General features: G+C 39.0%; 2 pseudogenes; both read right to left on the bottom strand.

The window, feature by feature from the left end:
- Positions 1-8,591: 8,591 nt before the first annotated feature.
- Positions 8,592-10,342, bottom strand: LOC145576535 (berberine bridge enzyme-like 8 pseudogene; annotated as a pseudogene).
- A 12,022-nt stretch (positions 10,343-22,364) lies between these two features.
- On the bottom strand, positions 22,365-22,463 carry LOC145577252 (small nucleolar RNA R71; annotated as a pseudogene).
- Between the last annotated feature and the right edge of the window lie 722 nt (positions 22,464-23,185).

Here is a 23,185-nt window from a genome sequence, read left to right on the forward strand (position 1 = left end):
AAATATCCAGTCATGGTTCCAGACCACTATGAAGTTAGCGATCTCATGGATCGTGAAGGGGTGTAACCTTCACCCTTGAACGGTTTACAAGTTCCTAAAACTTGTTGGCAACTCTTTTGCTCTAGCTTCCTTCCCTTGGGACGCCACCATGCTTAACTTTATGATCACAGTGGGGCTCAAGTGTGGGATGTTAGAAATATTCCCTACAGGGGGGAATCTACATCATAACCAAGATTGGGTGAGTAAGCTGTGTAGGCGGCACCTATCTGCAAACGGATGCCTAAAGAGCCTTTAGAAGTCTGCTGTGAGTGAGATTTCACCTGCATGGGCCAGGGTAGCTCAAACGGGGATTTGAAGGGACTAGCAATACCTTGATCAATAATCTACAGGCTGTCATCACCCACAGCCACTGCTAAGCTGCGAGCCGCCTTGGGCTTCTCGCCTGTCCTAAACACTGACTCGGTGCCAAACTTCTTGTCTAAGTCTATACCTAGACCGAAGCCCTTCAGACTTATGCTCTTCCCCCCGATGTTGAGACGAGTCTTCCTAGCCAGGCCTTCTGGAGCCGTCTGGGTTGAAGAGACCTTCTGAGATTTGGTGGAGCTATTGGCTGTCTCATCCGACTTTCGCTTGATGAGTTTTTGGAAGGATCGAGGAATATCCTGAAAAGCAATAGCACAATGAGTATACAGCCGGCATAGCGCCGCCTCTAGTTGAAAATTAAAACAAGTACCAAGTTAAGTAGAGCAGACGGTGAATACCTGACCCGTGGCGGCTACTTCCGCCCTTTGTTTCTCCGCCTTGTCCTTGCGGATTTGTGCTGCAGACTATATGGGGATTTTCTCTTCTGAGACCATGTTCCTACCCGTCTCTGCAAACAAAATGTGTTAGAATATACAAATAGATAAAACCAACAAGGAAGTAACACAGACTACATAATAACTGCTGGATGCATATTAAACGTACGTCTATCAAACATCGTACTAAGACCGTAGGCGGACAAAAATGCCTCGTCTCTCAATCATTCGTGCTTAGGTATCCAATTCTTGGGGCACTTATTGTTTCCCCGGTTGAGAGGGTGTCGGCTTTAAGTTTAAAAAACCCCGCCTCTATGATTTTCTCATAGTCATCGTCTGGAATGGCAGGGAATTTACATTTTTGACCTAGAAGGTCTGGCTTTCTGTTGTACCGCATGTACTCGCGGTTCTCACTATCCTTGGGGGATGACACCAGATAGAAGCGCTTTTTCCAATTATCCCACTTAGACACCTTGTCTAAGATCATCTAGTATTTGGGGTGTGTGGTATGTGGTAAGAGTGTACTATCCCATACGCCCAAGCCGTATCCTCGGAGGATGGCTTTTACTATGTCGTGAAGAGGGAAACGGAGGCCGGCTAAGAACGCCGCCTCATAGCAGCCGAAATAGCGATCGGCGTTTGTTTGTTCGTCTTTCCAGGCGATGATGCCTAATTCAGGCGGCACCTGGATGTTGAATCCGACTCCAAGAGGGTACTTGAGCTTAAAATTGTCTAAACCTTTCTCCATTGTAGCCAATCTTCGGCTGACCCATGGATCTTAGTCGGGTTGCTCTTCTTTTTCCAATTCTTGCGTTTCTTCTCCTGGTATCCTCAAGCGGGGGAAGATCATCCTCGTCACTGCTATCATCAGAACTGGACTCAGAAGCGGCGTTGCCTCCGCCTCTCCCCTGGGGATCTCCTTCATATGAGCTAGAAGCAGAGGCGGTCTCTTCCCCGTCTGCATATTTAGGCCTCATCTCCTAAACACCATCATTGGAGACGGTCTCTTCCCCGTCTCCACCATCAGAATCACCTAAGATCCTACTACTTGGAGTCTTGAGGATCCTAGAAGGGGAGTATTCCCCGAATCATTTTTGCATGTCCTCCCCCTCAACCGGCGTGATTTCATCAAACGGTACCTCCAATGTACCGTCTCTCCTCCGCCGTCTGGTGGCCGTTTGTTTGGTTCGAGCCATTGTGTCTTTCACAGATACAGATACGGTCGGTTTTGGGGATGTACAATGCTGCTCCATACACCCAGAGCCGGCACCCTCAATCCTAGACTCACCCATACTAGGAGACCGGTTGACTACTAACCTAGGTTGTGCCGTGTGTGTTGGTGATGAATTCATTTATTGAATGTAAATATACAAACGGAAAAAGCAAGAATGATCTGAAGGGAGTAGAGACGGTACCTTAGAATTTGACTCTGAAAAGGGTCAGGCATTGACCCGCTGCATCAAGCAGGTTGTTAGTGATTCTACTTGTAGATACCACAGGTGGATGTAACCGGCTGGGCAGACCACTGAAAAAGGGACTATTTGTGTATAACACAGGTAGGCCTCAATCTCTCTCTCTCTAGAAGATTGACTTTTCTCTCTAGACCTTTTTTTGTAAACGTCCAAAATGAGAGGGGTAAAACCTGTATTTATAGAGGGGTAATTTCAAGGGTTGTAGACACCTGATTGTGTCTCCCCAAAAACCAAACCCAGTGATGAATATCTTTCGCGTCATTTGATTATCGAACAAGGCGAAACGTGAAAAGTCTTGTGGTGCAGTTGTTTTAATAAAAAATACTTCTTTCTATTTTCGAAAATGTTTTTTTCTTACTCTATTTATGGAAAATGTCCATTCCAGTTTAGTTTATTCCATGATATCTGTCCAATAATAGTGTAGTTGGATTAGGCTCGGAAAAAGCTTTCCAACGATATATTATAAGCCCAATTCTGATGAATAATGAGGAAGTTATGGTCAAAATACTAAATTGAGCCTAAGATGATTTTTATACGGCCCAATGATCAAGTGGAGGGCCCATTAATTAATATTCCTAAAGTCATTAGGATTGATTTTAATTTTCTAGAATAACCTAGAAGGTTATCTTAAATTCTAGCGGGATTAGGATTAATAATTATATCTTTTAGAAAAGTAAAGAATTTTATTTGGAATAAAACAAGTGTTTTGAAAGATTAAATCTGATTTTAAAAAATAAGTACGGACGTTGATTAGTCTAATTTAATTAGATTAAGGACTCTGTACGGCTTTGAGTTAGCGTGTGAACCATCGTGAAACGACAGAGCCATCGCGCCGCGATGGGAGTAGTTTTACTCCGAATCGAATTCGATCTTTTTCTGATCGTTTCGAGACCTTTTTCCTTATAAATAGGGTCGTATTTCCCCGTTTTTATTCATTCACAATCACCGACAATCATCACCAATCATCTTTCTAATTCTTCTCTCTCTTTAAGCTAGAAGCTTATTCTTTCCTTCTCTATCTTGATTTCTAAGCCTAGCCTTCTCAAACACCATACCACATTCTCGAGTCTTAGAAACACCTAGCCAAACTTAAAGTTGTCTTCGCCCTAGACGTGAAAGGTTGATAATTTCTGAGGGTTTGGTCCCAAATCCCTATTTTAATTATTTAAATTAATTGTTTGATTTAATATTTTCCTTGAAGTTACTAACGTGTGTATTATTTTGATAGAAAGAGGTACGAGGCAATAAAGTAAGTTGTTTTAATTGCTCTATTTATTTAGAAAGCATGCTTAGATTATATTAATTCCTAGTATCATGTTAGGATGTTATTTATTGCTTCCTAGTATCATGCTTAGGTTGCTTCCTATTTTCTTCTATCATGTTAGGATTAAAGCTTTGATCTTTATTACTTAGTGACATGCTAGGATTTGTTATTAATCTTGTTAGTATCATGCCTAGGATCTTGCTTATATATTTCTATGCTTTGATGAGATTGAGATTATGATGATGATGATTTGTTGTATTATTATATTGCTTGACGTATTATTGTTATTGCTTGATCACGCCCTCTCTTGCAGGTTTAAAGGGAATTTGTATTTGTAATCACGCTTAATAAGATAATTAATAATTTTATTTAGGCTAATGTGATTTTAATTCAAGTAATCGCCAATAATAGATTTGTTTGTGCATTAATATTCAACCAGCATACATTAAACATGCTTAGGATTAATACATTGATTGTATGTTAGTCAGAAAGTGCACATGAATATGAAAAGAATAAAGTGGGGGCCTATTTAGGGCAGGTTCAATCTCTTTTAGGTTGGATTTGTACCTTCATTCCCGAATATCCAGTCATGGTTCCAGTCCACTATGGAGTTAGCGATCTCATGGATCGTGAAGGGGTGTAATCTTCACCCTGTGAACGATTTACAAGTTCCTAAAACTTGTTGGCGACTCTTTTGCTCTAGCTTCCATCCCTTTGGATGCCACCATACTTAAGTGTATGATCACAATGGGGCTCAAGTGTGGGATGCTTGAATTATTGACAGGCTAAAGTCGTATCACCTAATCAAAAGTAATTCCTAAAATCGCTAACTAATAATAGATAGGGAAGTAGGGTCGAATCCACAGGGAAACAAGTCTTTCTATTCCTAATTAATTATTATAATCTAAATTATTAAGTAACCAAAAGTTGTTATTTAAAGGAACTATACTACGAAGAATGTGAGTAGGGAGAAATGATATGATAAAAGACCTAGGGCATAGGTTCACCAATAAATAATATTCCAGGGTAAAACATACCAATCAATCATCAATGCATCAATTAACCAGATCATAAAGGGCTTTCGCTACGTATTACAATCACAGAGTTAATTTACCGGTATTAAATCTCATCTCTCGAATCTCGACCTAACCATTTATAAATTAGTCTACCTATTGAAACTAAGCCTAAACATCAATTCTCATCTCTCGAATCTCGAATCAATATTGCTAAACTCATACGAATTAAATCTGGCCAAATCTAACCGCATAGCATTAAATCAATCAATAGGAAATTAATCAAGCATTGATAATTAACAATAATAAATTACCCCTTCATATTATTTATGGATCCCCATAACCCTAGAAAGAAAATTACTCACACATATTTAAATATAAACTAAACAAAGCAATTAAACAAGTCATGATGAAAGAGAGAGAATAAATAACTGAGATTAAAGGAGAAGAAATCGTTACCAAAGTTGAAGGAAACAAGAGATGAAATTAAACAAAGAGTTGTAGAGAGAGAAAATAATACTAGAGTCTAAGAGGAGAGAGAAAGAGAAAATTTAGAGAGAGAAAGAGAGAGAGTATGGGAAGGGAGAAAAGAATACTAAACTCGCTTAACAAAAGCGTATCTATACTAAGCTCGAAAATCCTAAGTTAAAACAACTTAAACGACGCTTAAACTTCTCCTCAGAAACACGCGCCCGATCGGGCGAGGCACCGCCCGATCGGGCCCGCCTTTTTCTTCGCCCACTCGTTCTGGGCATCCGCCCGATCGGGCTAAAGCTCGCCCGATCGGGCCCGACTATATGCTGGACTTAGATTGGGCTTCATTCTTGGCCCAATTCGAATCTCCACTTCGGGTCTTGAATACTCGGTGTCCAAATGCAATCGGTCATGCCTTCAAATGCTCGTAGTTGTACCGCAATAATCCCGGGAAAAAGCTCCAAAGATGCAATTTCCTACAAAACTCAACCAAAACTACGAAAACACTAGAAACCACCAATTAGTAATAAGAGTGGCTCTAAAGAGCCAAAAACACTACTAATTATGACCAAGGGACGGGGGTAAAAACACTATACATAATAGACATATCAATTATTCCCTGCAGGGGCATTCCTGTAATTTCCCCAGAATGTGAAAAGTTAAATTTCACAGTTAAAATCATTCAACCAGTGGTAGAGTGACATTTGTCACAGATGCCATGTGGCATGCCATGTCACATCTGTGAGGGGCAAATGTTTTAGGTAATTTTTACCCATGCCATGTGGACCAACCAGCAGGCGACACGTGTCAGCCTAGGATTAGTCCAAACTGGACCTATCCCCATTTAACATGTGGCGTTCCCAGAATTTAGGAGAAAAGGCGACCTTCATGGCCCAAATCCCGAGAAAGCCGTAATTCGGCGCAGCCCATCAGAATTAGGTCAGAGTGACCTCTTAAGGGGCACATTTATCGATGACCCTATAAATAGGTTGATTCCCCCATTTTGGGGACATCCACAATTCATTTATTACAACAACCCTACATTCTCTCACATCAGAAAAAACACCTGATTTTGAAATCCAAGAAGATCTCACTTTTACCTTTCCGCACCTTTTCATATTCTTCAACCGATACTAACTTGATCGTCGAAGGCGGAGCTCCTACCAATCGGAGTCTTCGTGTTTTGCAGGTACAGACTGCTCCGGACCAATCTTCGAGCTGTAACTCTCCCGGGGGACAAAAACACCCAAAACAAGAAGTATGGATATATAAAAAATGTACTATAGATATAGATATATACATTATAAATACATCAAAATTACATTATAGGTATGTTATAGATACTTTAAAAATACATTATAGGTGTGTGGTTGTTAATGAGCCCGAATACTGGTAGGCTCGGCTTGAGTTCGTGTGTTTGGGTTCGAGTTTGGCTCGAGTTCATGGCTTGTTGAGCCTTGAAAATTGAGCTTGGCTTGAGCACCAGTGCTCAAAATTGGAGCCGGGCTCGAGCTCGTTATTGTCTCGAATTCTAAATCAGGCTTGTTATAAGCTCCATTTTGATATTAGGCTCATTTAGGTCCATAAATACATAATACATGTCACATAACTAGTTTTTCATGCTACTTTACACAAATCTTCATTACTAACGTGTTGTGGCAGGGTTAGTGGTCATAGGTGTAGTGATGCGCAGTGGTGGGAGGCGTGCCCTGTGGTGGCAACAAGAGGTGTGGTGTCATGCAGTTGTTGATGCGTGGAGGTGGTGTTGAGTTGCGATGGTGGGAATTGGGAGATAAGTGGATGCATGGAGCCATGGAGGTGGAGCGATAGAGATGAGGTGGAGGTGTGGAGCGATAGAGACGTAGAGGTGGAGGCCGTGGAGCAAAGGAGATGTCAATGGCAAGGAAACTAGGGTTTAAACTTTGAACAAGGTCAATACTACTTATTAGTGAGTGTTGAGTTTGCTTAGGGAGTTTAGAAATTGGGAAATTATTGGGTTGTACCAATGGATAACTTATCAATTGCTCAATTATAATAGTGGGCTGCTGTTATTGTACATATTAACTTTATTTAAATGTAAAAAAAAAAATATAATATTTATTATATTAACTTATTAACTTAATTTAAATGTAAAAAATTAAATATAATATTTATAAAAAAAAAATACATTGAAAAGATACATTTAACTAGAATATCATCAGTAGTATTCTTCATTTTGCTCCAATCTACATGCGCAGCTTCTCCGCTTCAAAATGTTTCAATTACATGGGTAAATTCATGAATTTTATTATAAAAAATGCCGTACCTAATGTATTGAGCTAAAAAGGTTGATGAATTCCGATTTCTCATTCCATTGCAATTGTAAATCGTGATCATCACAATTATTACAAAAACATATTTAACTTAAATTACTAAACTGAAATTATTATTTTTTTACTAAATTTAACTTACTTTTACTAAATTTAAATTATTTATGTTGAATACTACTTCATTGATTTCTGTTTACTTCGTTTGATCTATAGTCACATAATACGCAAATATGCAATTTAAAGAAGAAACTAAAAGACAATTTTTTTTTTTAAATACAAAAACATTAGGCTTTATGGTGTTACTCCCTCTGTTCCTAAATAATTTACATTTGACTTATTTTTTCAGTATTCATATACTTATTTGACCATTGTTTTTCAGTAATATATATTTTAAAAATAAATTAATCATGAAATATATTGTTATATATGTATTGATATAAAGTTTTATAATATCAACTTTTAATCATTTTAACTAATATTTAATCATATATGCTTAAGGTCAAACTAGTGCATTGACATTTGTGCTAAGTTTGACTGTGTCAATTAGTCAAGAACGGAGGGGTAGTTCATTTTTATTCAGTTTTTTCTTTAATCTCTCACTTAAGTTGTATGCCAAAGGGCTATAGATCAAGTAAAATAAAGGAAATATATTTTTTTAAGGTGACAGAAAATATGAACTATGGAGTAAGAAGTTGGTCTAATTATTCTACAAAATTTCAAGTTCACAGAATCTAAAGGATAGCGTATTTTTTCCCCTCATAAAGATGCTTGAAATTATTATAATTTTGACTGTGTGGATATTTGTTACTCACATATGTAAGGGTTGGGATTACTTCTTACTATTCTCACATGATCCTATATTTCTAAGTCTTTACACACACTCTGAAATTTGTTATATATAGCCGGGTGCATTATACTCACTCTTTATGTCCCTCAAATCCCTTCTCTCATTTAATTTCCTTCCAAATGTTTCTATTCAAACAGAGTTAAGGAGACTTGAATATCTAGCAGACTAGCACGTAGTTATTTTAAGGTGCCTAAAATAGCTTGCCAAATAGATTTAAAGCAAATTATTTTTTATTTATTTTTTCTTTTTCATTATCAAGAATGAACAAGCCAACATTTTATACAAGTAAACAAGAAATATGACAACATATATATTACAATTTGCAATTATACAATGTGAAACACTCTTTTACATACTATGGTATAACTGTATAAGTACAAATCAATAGACATATATTACAATAATGCAATGTTAAAACACTTTTTTACACTCTATGGTATAAGTACAAATTAATATGCATTGAAACAATACTCGTATTTTATTTAAAGGTAAGGAAAACTAAACATTAGGTATATGCTTGTATTCTAAAGTATTACTGTCCATGCACTAACGTGGAAGAGTTGGTATACTTTGCTCATTCCTAAAGAAGTTATCAGGATCAACCGTGGTCTTAATTTTCACCAACCTATCAAAGTTATCCTTGAAATATTTCACCCCATACTTTTTACCTTCAATGTAGCTTCTTGTACCTTGGTGATTAATCCCCAAGTCAATGTCTCGATAATTAAGAAAAGTTTCTCTTGGATTTTTTGAAACAAAAGGAGTCATGTAGGTATGGAGTTTTCTTGTCAAGTCTATATAGTACTTTGATCTATCATTGTCTTCTTCGTTCCAATTAGTCGCGTATTGAAGCTTGAACATGTTCCCGGCCCTATGAGGGAATGGTGTCGCATCAGCCGGTATCTCTGCCATTTGGCCTCCATAAGGGTTAAACGTGAGTTGAGGCGTTTGTAGTTCAACCATTAGCTTCCATAGCCCTTCTAACCCGTATCTTGGAATTGGCTTCTTCAAATAGTCGGACTTTCTTTTGAGGGAAGTTAAACTTGAAGGGTGCCTATCTAATAAAGTCGAAAGTGGAGTTCCCATAGCAAAGTCGTAATAGAAAAGGACAGATTCAATCCAACTCATCTCAATGCAATCCGACTTTTCCAGGCCTAACAAGGGAAAATTCTCTTGTACTAGGGATAGGAGGGATTGAGAGTCACCTAAAAATAAGCATCTAAATGTTGCTTGGTTTGTCAAAAGGCCGGTTTTGGTCGAGTTTGTAACACCTAGGGTAAGCCTAATGAAGGCATCACGGTCCAAATTTGGAGCAACATGTTGATATTGATCAACAATATCAGTTAGGTTTTGGTCTAGTGTCCTTGAAACCCTAAAAACAGTGACTTTTTTAGGTACTTTAACCAATTTTATCTGATAGGAAAGGATAACACAATAACTCGAACCACCACCCCCTCGAATAGCCCAAAAGAGATCCTCTCCCATGGTTGTGCGATCAAGTATTCTACCATTGACATCCACAACTTTGGCATCAACAAGATTATCACTTGTAAGGCCGTATTTTCGCATTAAATTACCATAACCCCCTCCGGTGATGTGCCCTCCAGCACCAACGGTAGGACAAACTCCTGCAGGGTAAGCATGGGTGTCACTCTTGTTCGCGATGTTGTAGTACACTTCTCCTAGGAGAGCCCCGGCATCCACCCAAGCAGTCTCATCCTCGATGTTTACATCAACTGAACGGAAGTTGAACATGTCAACCACGAAAAAAGGGACTATAGAGACATAGGATAGCCCCTCATAGTCGTGGCCTCCACTTCGGACCTTCATCTCAATACCGGTCTCCTTGGCACACAAGATCGATGCTTGGATGTGAGACACATCGGTAACTGTCACAATGAGCAAGGGTTTACGAGTTGTGGAGGTATTAAAACGAAGATTTCGTACGTAGGATTGTAGAACATTAGAGAAGGATGTATTTTGTGGTGCATAAATGAGGGATGATATTGGGTAGGATTCAAGAGAATGGCTAGTAAGACATTTTATTAATCTTTCTTGAATATCATCATTTTGATTTGAAACTATATTTGCATTACTTTTAGTAACAAGAGTTGATACAAAAATTAAGGCTAGAAAAGAAAGAAATGTGAAGATACGAACCTTCATGTTTGTATTGTGTTAATACTTGCACAAATATATGATATAATTTTGGTTTTTTGTGTTGTTTATAATGATCAAAGGTTTGTTATTTATAGAAAAAAAAATCAAGGAAGAAGTAATTGTATGAATAAGGTTTAAGATATATCCTTGAAATTTTTGTAAGTTTAATTGTTAAGAAATTGGTTTTGAATTACGGCTAAATGTAATTTGACCAAGAAACTAATCAAATTTCACGTAGAAAATGGCGTTGAATTCCAAATTGTAAGGATGACAAATATTGGGGTACCATAGTTGATTATTCTTTATTTGAATTTTATTATTTCATGTGGGATAAGATTAATTAGGTGGCAAGAAAATGACTGCATGATTTTGATTAGAATTATTTGATCAATCATATATTTGACATAAAGTCAGATGCTTACATGCACAATTAAAGAATCAGAAATTTTAGTTGTGTACAAGTCATTGCATTGCATCTAAATTATTTAATTTTTGAATCATTTGACTGGAATTCCCTTTATATTCAATAGAGTACGTAACTATATCACTGTATCAGTGAATAAACACATGCTTCATGAGCTATTTTCATAATGTCAATGGCATAGTTTGACCTTAGACTCTATTTTGTTCACCTTATTTCCATTTATTTTAGGGTTAATAAGTTTAGATAAGTTCAAATAAGGGTTAATAAGTTCAGATAAGATAAGTTCAGGAAAAATAAGTTTAGATAAATTCAGATAAGTTGTAATAAGAGTTAATAAATTCAGATAAGTTCAGATAAGATAAGATAAGTTCATATTAGATTAGATAAGTTCATATAAATTCAGATAAGTAAAATTAGGTTAATTGAACACACCCTTAATACGTGTAATTATAAATTAATAAAAATTATAAAAATGATATTTATACTTAATTAACAATATATAATACGGAGTACTAGTTAAAATCCCGTATGAGTATTAATAAGATATCTATAATGTATAACCATTATAAAACATGCAAAATAATTTACTGTAGCTGGTGAATAGTACTTTGTGGTGCTATTACAGCCTTGCCCCTAAAATTAATGCATTGCCAATTTTGCCCCTTTACTTGCCCCTTACTCTCTCACCTACTTAAGCACCTTCTTCCTCACAGACTTCCTTCTCTTTCCTCCTTCTCATCTCAAAAAAAAAAGCTCAGAATTCTTAATGGAAAATAAGGAAAGAGAAACCTAGAGAGAGAAAATATGTCCCCCTTCAACAATGATGGCGATGAGCTCAAAATTGAGTGAAGATGATGACGAAGATGATGCTGGGACAGATAATGGATCTGATGGAGTTTCTGTGAAACGGCAGAAATTGGGTCAATCAGAAGCTTCTGTTGTGTCATCCAGAAAATTTGATGTTGGTAATGCCTGTTTGTATACACATATCTCAATTTTAGTTTATACTTTATTCAATGATTGGGTTCTTTCTATTATTTTTCATTTCTGTATGTGATGTTTCGTTTTGTTTTTAATGGGGTTTATTTGATCGATTTGTTGGGTTTATTTGTTCGATTTGTTGGGTTTATTTGTTCGATTGTTTTCCCGAATTTTTAAGGGTTTATTTGTTCTATTCGTTTTTTTGGTTGAATTTTAGCGTCTTCTTCGATTGTGTGGTGGTTTTATTTGGGTTGAATTTGATTGATTTATGATTGACAGTATTCCTCCAATTGAAGCGGTTTCTCAATTCTCCATTGAAGCGGCTTCTGAGCTTTTTCTCGAAGCGGCTTTGAGGTAATATATCTTTATTTTTTGTTAATCATCGAATATCGTTTTCACAATTTTGGGTTTATAGTTAATTTAATTGTAAGTATAATCAATCCAGGATTCTTCTAAGGTGGATTATTTAACTATTGGTTATAGTTACTCAATTTATGAAAGTATGTATATAACGAGTGATTTTGTTGATTGAAATTTTACATAGAGTGAAATTTGGGCAGATGAATAAATAGAGAGATTTAACTTCCTATAATTAGAGAGATTTAACTATTTTTATTGCTTTTGTCTTTTTGATATCTACAAGAGCTGGTGGAGTAGGTTTGAATCTCATGGCTGCGGACATTGTATGTCCTTTCTGTAGTGTGTATAGAAATTGTTATTGTATTTCGTATTTTTTCTCTAGGGATGTTTTTATATCGCAATAACATTGTGCCGTTTGTGTGTGTTTCTGTCCATTTGCTTGCTCAGAATGATAAACTTTTATTGGACTCTCCAGAGGTCTTATGTACATGCCCAAGATGTAAAAGATGGTGTCACTTCTTTGAAAGTTGAAATTGCTTCTTTTTCATAGATGTTAGTATGCTTGGAAAATTCCTAAGAAAATAGGTATCTTGTGAATCTGAAATCAAAAGTTGATAGTTTGGTTTTACTTTAAAGAATTATAATCATTTTCTTCTCTCCTTTTTTATTCTTCCTATGGGGTGGGGATGTAGAGAGGGTGTTGGAGGGAACAGGGCTTAGGACTCTGTATAGTGTAGACCCAGTACCACAGCTCCTTCCCATGTTGAATTTACTTTTTGTGAACACCTTCCAGTGTTACATAACAAATTTGTATTCAATGACAACCAAAGTGCAACTTATTGTTAGTTTTTATTTTTGTTTTGAATAAATCTGGTATGCAAAAGCTTTCTGATTGAGTAAGTTTCTAGATTCCATTTATTCACATGCAAAGCTTTACTTTTGATTGTCGTAGATTTTTTGCATATATGTTCCAGTAGAGGAGGAGGAAGTTTCAATGTAATCTTCATTTTTATTCTTTAATATCTTTTTTTTACTTTTCTTCTTTTCTACACTTTCCATATATTTACTCAATCTCAATTTATTGCTCATATACAACACCACTTTTTCGATTTAATTTATTTTCTTCCTTTTTTATTTTTTGTTTTGGAGTTGAATTAATTAATACCCAGATCACAAAATTGATCTTCTATGATGGGAAAAAAGCTGTATTGATTAGTCTCACTTTTTTTTTAATTTCTTTCCATATTAGTGAAGATTTTCAATATTTTTTGCTTTTTTTATATATATTTGGATGCTGAAAACTTTTGTGGGATCAAATCTGGAGGATTCTGGTATTGGTTGATGAATTGGGATTTTGGATATGATTTTAGTCATTAATTTGATTTAAATCATCTAGGTTGGTGAGGATTAAACTATTCATGTGGGAAAAATCTTTTGAGTGTTGTAAATAATAGGAGTATAATCATATCATAAATTAGCTGTGATTTTCCTCCTTTTTTCAGTATTTTATGAGCTAGGAGAAAAAGGAGTATAATTTGTTTAATTACTTTGAAAGGAGGAAGCAGAAGGAAACTTGGGATAGATCTAATATGTGAATCCCTCAATTCCTTTCTGAGCATACCCCCACCAAATTCTTTTCTTTGTGGGTTGGATTGGATTGGACTGGATTTTTTTTCGTTGTCCATGTCGTTCGAGTTGAGCAATATATGATTGATTACACTTGAGCTGAATTGGGTTTTTTGGGTATTGAATTAGGTAGAATTTTTGTTTGGTTATTGTGATTAAGAAGGTTAGAGTTGTGTTATAAACTTGGTGGGTGATTTCATTGGATGGGAGTGCTTAATAGCAGGCCTTTACAAGATCTCATTGATAAGTTTAGGTCTTGGGCTTCTTTGGGTAAAATCACTACTTTTTCTTGCTCTTCTGATATGGATATTGTAGGGAATATTTCAAGCATCACGATAACCCCAAACTTGAACCCCACTGTGATCATACACTAAAGTACGGTGGCGTTCCAAAGGGAAAGACAAAGAGCAAAAAGAGTCGCCAACAAGTTTTAGGAACTTGTAAACCCAAAAGACAATCCAAAAGGACCATCAACTACTCCATAAGGTCTTGAACCAAACAGGGTCCGGGGATGAGGGTACGAATCCAATCTACAAAAGAAAGGACCCGCCCTATAAAATAGGCCTCTACTTTGTTCTGCTCGTATTCATGTGCGCTTTTTGAATAACATACAAACATTATATTGAACCTACCCTGTTTATCTATGTTGGTTGAAATTAATGCACAAATAATACTATTATTGGCGATCACTTGAGTTAAAATCACATTAGCCTAAACCAAATTAATAATTATCTTATTAAGCGTGATTTCAAGTACAAATTCCCTTTAACAATCATAAAAGGCGTGATCAAGCAATAACAATAAAATATATCAAGCAACATAATAATAAACAATAATGATAATAATAATCATAGCATGATAAGGCATAATAAAGCTCAATAATAATAGCAAGATCCTAGGCATGATACTAACAAGATTAATAACAAACCCTAGCATGTCACTAGGCAATAAAGATCAAAGCTTTAAACCTAACATGGTACTAATATGATATTAGAAAGAAGTAAAAGCACCCTAAACATGATACTAGAAAGCAATAATAACATCCTAACATGATACTAGAAAGCATTAAAAGCATCCTAACATGATACTAGGAATTAACAATAATAAGCAAATCTAAACATGCTTTCTACATTGAAAGAGAGTAATAAGATTACATACTTTGAAGCATCGTACCTCTTTCTAATAACAAAATACACAAGTTAGTAAACTTCAATGAAAATAATAAAGAATAATTAAAGAATCAAATTAAAATCAAATTAAATAAAGTTTAGACTAGTTTTGGACCAAACCCTCAGAAAATATCAACCTTGCACGTCTAGGGCGAAGGCAACTTCGAACTTGGCTAGGCGACTCTAGGTCTTGTAAATGCGGAATATTGCTTGTAAAAAAAGGGTTGTTTAGAAAGAGAGGGAAAGAAAAGAATTAAGGATGAGAGAATAGAGAGAAAGAGTTGACGATTGTGAATTGATGTTTGATGTTTGTAGATGATTTCGAAAACAGGGATTCGGACGCTATTTATAATGAAAATAATCCGGAAAATCATAGAATTTGATAAGGAATAAAACTCCACGCTGTCGCCAGGAATTGACTCTGTCGCGCGGCGACAGACTTGTCGTTTGGCGACAGCCTGTATTAGCGCGTTTTTCTTCACGCGGAATCCGATCTTTAATCAACTTGATCTACGAAATCCGTACAGAAGATAAAATATATTTTTAAGATAATAAAACCATATTTTATTCCAAATAAAAATCTTTTAAAAATAATTAATTATTAAATCTAACAATATTAGAATTAAAAGGAACTTTCTAGAAACTTCTAGAAAACTATAATTAATCCTAATAATTTTAGGAATAACAATTAATATTGAGCCCTCCTCTAGATCATTGGGCCGTATTAAAATAAATAACCGGGCCAAGTTTAGTATTTTGGCCATAACTTCCTCAATATTCATCGGAATCGGGCTTATAATATATCGTTGGAAAGGTCTTTTCGAGCCCCATCCATCTACACCATTATTGGACCCTTATCATGGACCAAAATAAACTGAAATGGACGTTTTCAAATAAATAAGGTCATTTTCAAAAACAGAGAGAAAATAATTTAATTAAAACTAAACCGCAACACTCGACTTTCGTACCACTTTCACCTAATTCGATAATAACACAACGTGCAAGGCATTCATCACTGGGTTTGGTTTTGGGGAGACACAAATGGGTGTCTACAGAAGCCCCCACTTTGACTGAGTTTGGAGAAACTTATGTTTCGAAAAACGAGAGTCAAAGTATCGATAGGGACGGAGAATGATTCAAAACGTTCTGCGATTCCAAATCATTCTTATAACGCCGATACCTGCAAAACAATCATTAGTTAAACAGATAAGAGAGTTAAGAAACGCGTATCTTGCACCGTCGAGCACACGTCTCTGAGCGTAACCGTTTTGCTGTTGCTTCTTTTGTTGCTTGTGACAACCTCCACATTGCCTCATGAACGCCATCCTTGAAGATAACCGTATGTCGTCGTCTTCAATATTCTTGGTGACAATCCTCCACAGTACTTCGGGAACATCATCGAAAATAACTGTATGTCGTCATTTCCTGGGTGTGGCAGTACGTCGCCACAGCAGTATGTCGCCGCTATAGACAATCTCTTCTTTACCTTGAGGGATCGCCGAAGGTGGCCTTGCTTCGCCATCTCCACCATTTGTGACACTACCTCGTCACGACCGTACTTCGCCGCTAAACAATTTCCCTTTATGTTGAGACATTGCCAAAGAATCACTTTACCTATTGACCCTTAATATCATTATTTATCATTGCTTTTCATATTTGTGCCGGTACTTTGGTGCTTTTGCCTTTGTAAACCATTACTTTGGTGCGTCTATTGAACCATTACTTCGGTGCCTTATTTGTTGAACCAATATTTCGGTGCCTTGAACCATTATTTCGGTGCCTTATTATGAGCCAATACTTCGGTGCTTTATTATGAGCCAATACTTCGGTGCTTTATTATGAGCCAATACTAAGGCGCTTTATTATGAGCCAATACTTAGGCGCTTTTAAGCTAAAGTGAGACGATCTTTCATCAAGTCGATCACTCAGTGCATTTTGATCAAGCTGACTAAATCATGTCAATTTGCTCAAAGGGGCTAACTGGCGTACCAAGGAACCCAAATTACTAAAATGGACCCACAAAACCATAAGGAAGAGTCCAGCACTCTGTCGCCGCCCCTGCGCTGACCAAAAGTGCCCGTCGCCATCTTTTGCATCTGTCGCCTCGCGACAATTCTGTCGTTTGGCGACAGAATCGGGGTTTTAAACCCGTCTTCTTCTTCTTTCTCATTTCGCTGCTCTGCTTCACAAACTTCGCGAAAAACTTCAAATTACTCGTTCTTGCTCATTTCTCAACCAAATTCGCTCAAACTTGTTGCAAATCGAAGCTTTTCTCATCTATTTTCCCGATCTATGTAAGTTTTGCTCAAACTCTACTCGGTTTTTGATGAATTACGTTCTAATTCGCGAATTTTCCGAAAAATTCGAAAATCATTTTGCTTAATTTGCTTTGCTCGTTGAATTTTATGCCTTGAATTTGTTTAATTATGCTTGTATATTACTTTGGGAGTATTTTGAGACTTGTTTGACCCAATTTGGTGAAGAAATAAGCAATTCACCATTGTAGGAGCTCTTAAGGTCGTGAAGAACAATGTGAGTCTTTCTTTGCATTTGGACTGCTTTTACTTGTACAATTTGTCACAATATTCATCATATGTTTGCAAGAAACTGTTTATTTGCTCAAAGAACACACTTCCGTGCTTGTTTGAAATTTTGCTCTGTTTTAGTACTACGTACTCTGTTTTTTTTTTGAACATAGTATCATGCGGCTTAGGCATGGCTAGACGACGTGGTTCCGGTTCTCGGTCGAGGGACATACGTCGAGAGGACGAGCCCGCCAGCGAGGGCGAGGACGTGCCTTCTACTTCCGGGCTGGGTGTCATGCCGGATTGGGACGAGCGCACTCTATTTCACGCGCCGGTTCATCATCTGTCGGAGAGAATCCGACGAGGTCTAGCGAGTGGGAGGACCCGTAGCCATGGCTCCGGTAACTCCACCATCATCTCCCTGTACGACAACTTTATCTGCCGCGATGAGGGGCTTCGTCGTCTTTGGGAGTCATGTGGGTTGACTCCTCTGCTGCAGGCTACTCGGGCCATGTTTTCATACGATGGGGGTAACCTCGTCGTCCGAGCTTTGGTGGAATTCTTTTGGGACACCACTAACACTTTTCACTTTCCCTGGGGTGAGATGACAGTCACTCCAGCTGACTTTAGTCTCATTACGGGGCTAGAGTTCCAGTCTACTCCTCTACCTTTCGATGCTGGTGTTACCGTTTACTCACCGGAGGTTTTGGAGTTATTGGGGCTGATCGTTATTCGGACCCAGGCTGAGGCTCAGTCGGGACAGCTGAGTTCCCGATGTATCCGTCGCGGCACGCTGGCTGCGGCTTTCGAGGATGATGCGACTACCCGAGAGCAGCGGGTGCGCATCTTTGTGCTGATTCTGCTATCAGGGACATTTTCCCCTGATCGAGGTACTAGAGTACTTCTATACTACCTGTCCGCCGTTCGCGACCTCCAGTTGGTCGGGACATATGACTGGGCCAGCATGGCCTATGCTGATCTTTTACCGGGCTTGCGGCGCTCTTGTCGTCACAAGGCCTTGTCTGGAGAGATAGCCCTTTCCAGTTTCTGGAGGGTCGTAGAGGTATATCTCCTTTTTCCCATTTAGATTTTAACTCTAGCTTTAGAAGCACAATCTTTACTAATTTTCATTTTTGTATAGATTTGGTTCTACGAGTACTTCCCTTCTCTTGCGCCTGCGAGGCCTTCTCCTCGCGTGCTCCCCATTGCTACTAGTTGGGGAGGCCGCAGAGGTCCGCCGGAGGTGTTACGCCTTCGAGAGATGATCCTCACAGTAGGTTTTTCTTTAATTCTTGCTTCCTCTTTTATCACCCTTTAGCGTTAGTATCTTACTTAGTGATGTTTCAGGAGCCTAGCCCGGTATATCGACCTTGGGCTGCTTTTCCTATCCCTGCGCTGGCGGCGCAGTATACGGCTGAGCGTCGTTACTTTCTGGGGACATATGGCGCGGTGGTCTACCTAGGGGAGAGGGTGGCCATCCAGCACTCCTCGGATACTTTCGTTGTTCCCGCTCCTCCACCTCGGCATATGTTCCATGATGCCTTGCAGCGGGATCGTGTTGGTGGGCCTTCGCGAGGTACTCCCTGGAGATCACACATTCTCCTTGAGTAGAGCTATGAGGAGGACCTGCTACCGTTGCTAGCGCCGGCTCCTGTCCCTTCAGAGGAGGCAGCGGTATGCTTTTATTCGTTTAGTTTATCTTTCTTAGGTAGCCCCCAAGTATCTTTCTAACTTTTACTTTTAGCAGGCTGGTCTAGGGAGTTCATCCCTCCGAGGATGTCTATACGCTACCAGGGTACGTATGGACCGATCGAGGAGCTTATTCCGCCAGCTCCAGCGGGAGAGCAGTTTGTGGAGCGATCTATTCCTCGTCACCAGACTCGAGTAAGTAGTTTTTCTTGTTATATACCATCCCCATGTTGGGCTTTATAATTGTTATTGACTTTGGCTATTTTGGCAGTTCTCTCGTGAGGTGGTGACGGCTATGGCCAGGTGCATTGACGCCTTTCGCAGCCAGCTTGTGAGGTTGCGGAACCGTGCTACCTGTCGTAGCAACGACGCTGAGGAGGTATTACTTTTACTTTTACTGCTTTTGGCTTTATTTTCGTTGCATTTTCTAACCTTGATTTACTTTTGCTGGGGCAGCCTATTCCTTCTCCACGCACTCGATCGAGGCCCGAGCCTAGGAGGGAGACTACTAGGTCCGACTCGAGGCGTCGCCGGACTACTTCTAGTGGTCGAGGTGGTCGTTCTGAGGCTGCCACTGTAGAGGATTCGGCGTCATCACCTGAGGACATTCCGACCGGGCCGACCGTTCGAGGTGGGATGGGTGGTGGGACATACGAGTTTGGCTCGTCGTCGCAGCAGCCTTTGCAGCCCCAGCCTCTTTCCGTCGGGTTTCAGGGTGAGGTTAGATGGCCTGGTCCTGAGCTGCAGTTCGCGCCGCCTAGTGGTTCAGGGGGCGATGATGGACATACTCCACGGAGTAGGACATTTTTCGATACATTCGGCATCCCTCGCGACTTGCGACCTCCAGCGCCATAGTTGTACCTGTGTTTGTTTTATGTTTGACTTTTGTAGGACTTTTTCTGTTGTATTTATATGACTTATTGATGAGTGTCATTTATGGCACTCATTAGGTAGTCTTTTAGGTTATTTCTTTCCCTTTTTGTTGCTTTCTTCTTTTAGTTTTGGCCCTTTTTCCTTTAGTTTCTCCTTTTTCCTCTTTCTTTATGTTTCTCGTGTTTTTATCGTGTTTTTCCTTTATTTTGCTCTTTTTCCCTTTTATTTCCTTCCTTTGTTTACTTGTGTAGGTATTGTGAGATTCACCTTGGCAAAGGATGCAATTCGGGACCTCAATGATCAAGCAAGGAAGGAGCATTTTGGCTAGAGAGGGCTTAGAGAGACCTTGGAGAGACCTTGGAGAGACCTTGGAGAGACCTCGGAGAGGTCTCCATGGTTTTCCACCAGGCCGCGGGCGCGGGACTTCAAGCCGCGGGCGCGGGCTCTTTTGTTCAAAAATGCCAAAAAGTTGGCAGGAACTAGCCGCGGTTGCCCCGCGGTCTCTCCGCGGGCGCGGGCAATTTGGAGAGGTCTCTCCACTCAGAGAGACCGCGGCTCCCCTGATCGGCCTTTGGAGCAGGGGACTTCGCCGCGGGCGCGGGTCATCAAGCCGCGGGCGCGGGCCTTTGAGGCCGCAGGCGCGGGTGCTGCCCAGGCAGCCCGCGGAGGGTTCCGTACCCATTTTTCCGCGGGCGCGGGTTTATCGAGAGAGACCGCGGGAGCTGCCGTTTTCTTCTTTGCCTATAAATAGAATTGTATTTCCTTTTTGGCGAGGAACTTTTAGATAATTTTCATTAGCTTAGTTTTAGAGAGAGAAGTTAGAGAGAAGATAGAGAGAAGTTGTTGGCTTTGGATTTGTAACTCAACATTTGATCAATCAAGTTTGGATTTCTTCATCAATTTTAGTGAGATTCTCTTCTTTCTTTCATCTTTACTTACTTGTTATTTGATTCTTTTGCTTGATGTTTGTTTTTCTTGGATTTGAGTTTGATAATATTGAATACTTTGATTTCTATTAGATTTTTATATAGAATGATGATCAATGCAATTTCTAGTTATTTGTTCCTCAATTTCACCATGATTAGTGAGTAGATTAGTTGCTAGGGAAAGGGGGAAGCATGTTTGATTAATGGAAATGCTAGTTGATGCTCTTTGATTGGTTGATTTGTTGCAATTAAATTGGTTGACATAGTTTTGCATGAGATTGATTAGATTAGGATTGATCACCCTATAAGATTAATCTAGATTGCATTGCAACTCTTAATGACATGACCAATTGATTTAAAGTTTGCTCTAATTGATTGAGTTTGCTTATGATTCTTCTTGGTTTGCCTTTCATAGTGACCACTAGATTGGCCTATAGGAGATAGTATTTGAACTCTCTTGATTGCTACTATTGTTTGTCCATTGCAATACTTGAATTAATTGATTGAGCTTTAATCTAGCATTATCATTGATTTTGCATGTGGAACCCATATCCCTAGTGTTTAGACCTTTGATTATTTGTTGAATTTGATCTAGTTCATTTTAGTACCAACCGATATCTCATTTTCGACTCCAAAGTAGCTTGACTTAGACTTTAGTTTTCATCATTGCATTCCCTTGGGACCGACCCTTAACTTACCCTATATTCACATAAGGTTGGTTAGGTGTTCACAAATTTAGTTTGGCTTGGGGAAAGGGTAGGAAACGACATGCATTTTCCTCACGTCAAAATGGCGCCGTTGCCGGGGAGTGCTATTGGTGCTTAGCTTTTGTTGTTGAGTCTACTTCATTTTATAAAAATACAAAAAGATTTTGTTGCTTTAGGCTACACTTGTAGCCGTGCTACTAATATTTTTGTTTGAGTTTTGCATGCATAGAACCCGTGATCGTTCCCTTGTTCCCCTTGATCCGGAAATTGAGAGGACTCTTTCAAGAAGAAGAGTGGATAATAGATCCTTGGGTTATAGCTCTTCAAGTGAAGAAGAAATTCAAGAAGAGCAAGGAATGGGTGAAAATCCTAGAATAGCCTTGAAAGAGCTTGGAGTGCCCGGGGCATATAGGTTTGAGAGTGGAATAGCTCCACCTACTACCCCGGCAAATGACTTCGAAATCCGGCCAGCAATGATCACCTTGATTGAGAGAAGGCAATATAGTGGGGCTAAGAATGAGAGCCCATCGAACCATCTAAAAGAATTTGAAAAATATTGCAACACCATCAAAGTCAATGGGGTTTCTCAATAATTCATCTGCCTCAAGTTGTTCCCTTTCTCTCTAATAGGAAGATCTTTGGAGTGGCTAGACAAAGAGGTGAAGCCCAACTCCTTGAGAACTTGGGACGATGTCACAAAGGCTTTCTTGTCCCGCTTCTACCCCCAAAAGAAGACGGCGGAGGCAAGAGCCTTGATTCAAGGGTTCAAGCAAAGGCCGAGTGAAAGCCTTTACGAAGCATGGGAGAGATTCAAAGAGTATCAAAGGGAGTGCCCTCACCACGAAATCCCCACATACCAAGTGATCCAAATCTTCTATGGCGGTTTAAGTCCCCAAGGCAAGTCATGCCTTGATGGAGGGGCCGGGGGCCCTATCATGAACAAAATCGAAGAAGAAGTTGTGGACATCATTGAGGACGTGGTGACATATTATAGGGATTGGCAAGATGGGGAGAGGGACTCTTCAAGCAAGCAATCTTCATTGTACTCGGTGGACCATCTAAATGCAATCAACAACCTTTCCTCCCAAATGACAAACTCAGGAAAGGAGGTCACCGCAATCAAAGCTAAGTTGGAGAGCACTTCTTCCCCTTCTCAAGCTTCAAATCTTCCCTCCCAATTTAAGTGGAGAGGTACTCCTTCTAACTCTCAACCCCCTCCCTCTTCACATAATATGCCTTTGGGTTGTTTGTTTTGTGATGCATGTGGATCGTATGATCATGACTCTAGTGCTTGTCCTAATGAATGTGTTGATGAGTTTGATAACCATGAGAGTGAACATGTGAATTATGTGTCGAATAATAATGGTCAACGGTTTGATAATCAAAGGGGTCAATGGAATAGGAACTTCCAAGGCCAAGGCAATCTTGACAACTATAACCAAGGTGGTGGTTATAGAAACCAAGGGAACCAAGGTTCTCGTGGTAGCTATAATAATCAAGGTTATAGTGGCCAAAATCAAGGCTAATATTATGGTAATCAAGGCCAAAATTATGGTAACCAAAACCAAG

Source organism: Chenopodium album, chromosome 13, assembly GCF_948465745.1.
Source record: "Chenopodium album chromosome 13, dcCheAlbu1.1, whole genome shotgun sequence".
Classification (NCBI taxonomy): Eukaryota; Viridiplantae; Streptophyta; class Magnoliopsida; order Caryophyllales; family Amaranthaceae; genus Chenopodium; species Chenopodium album.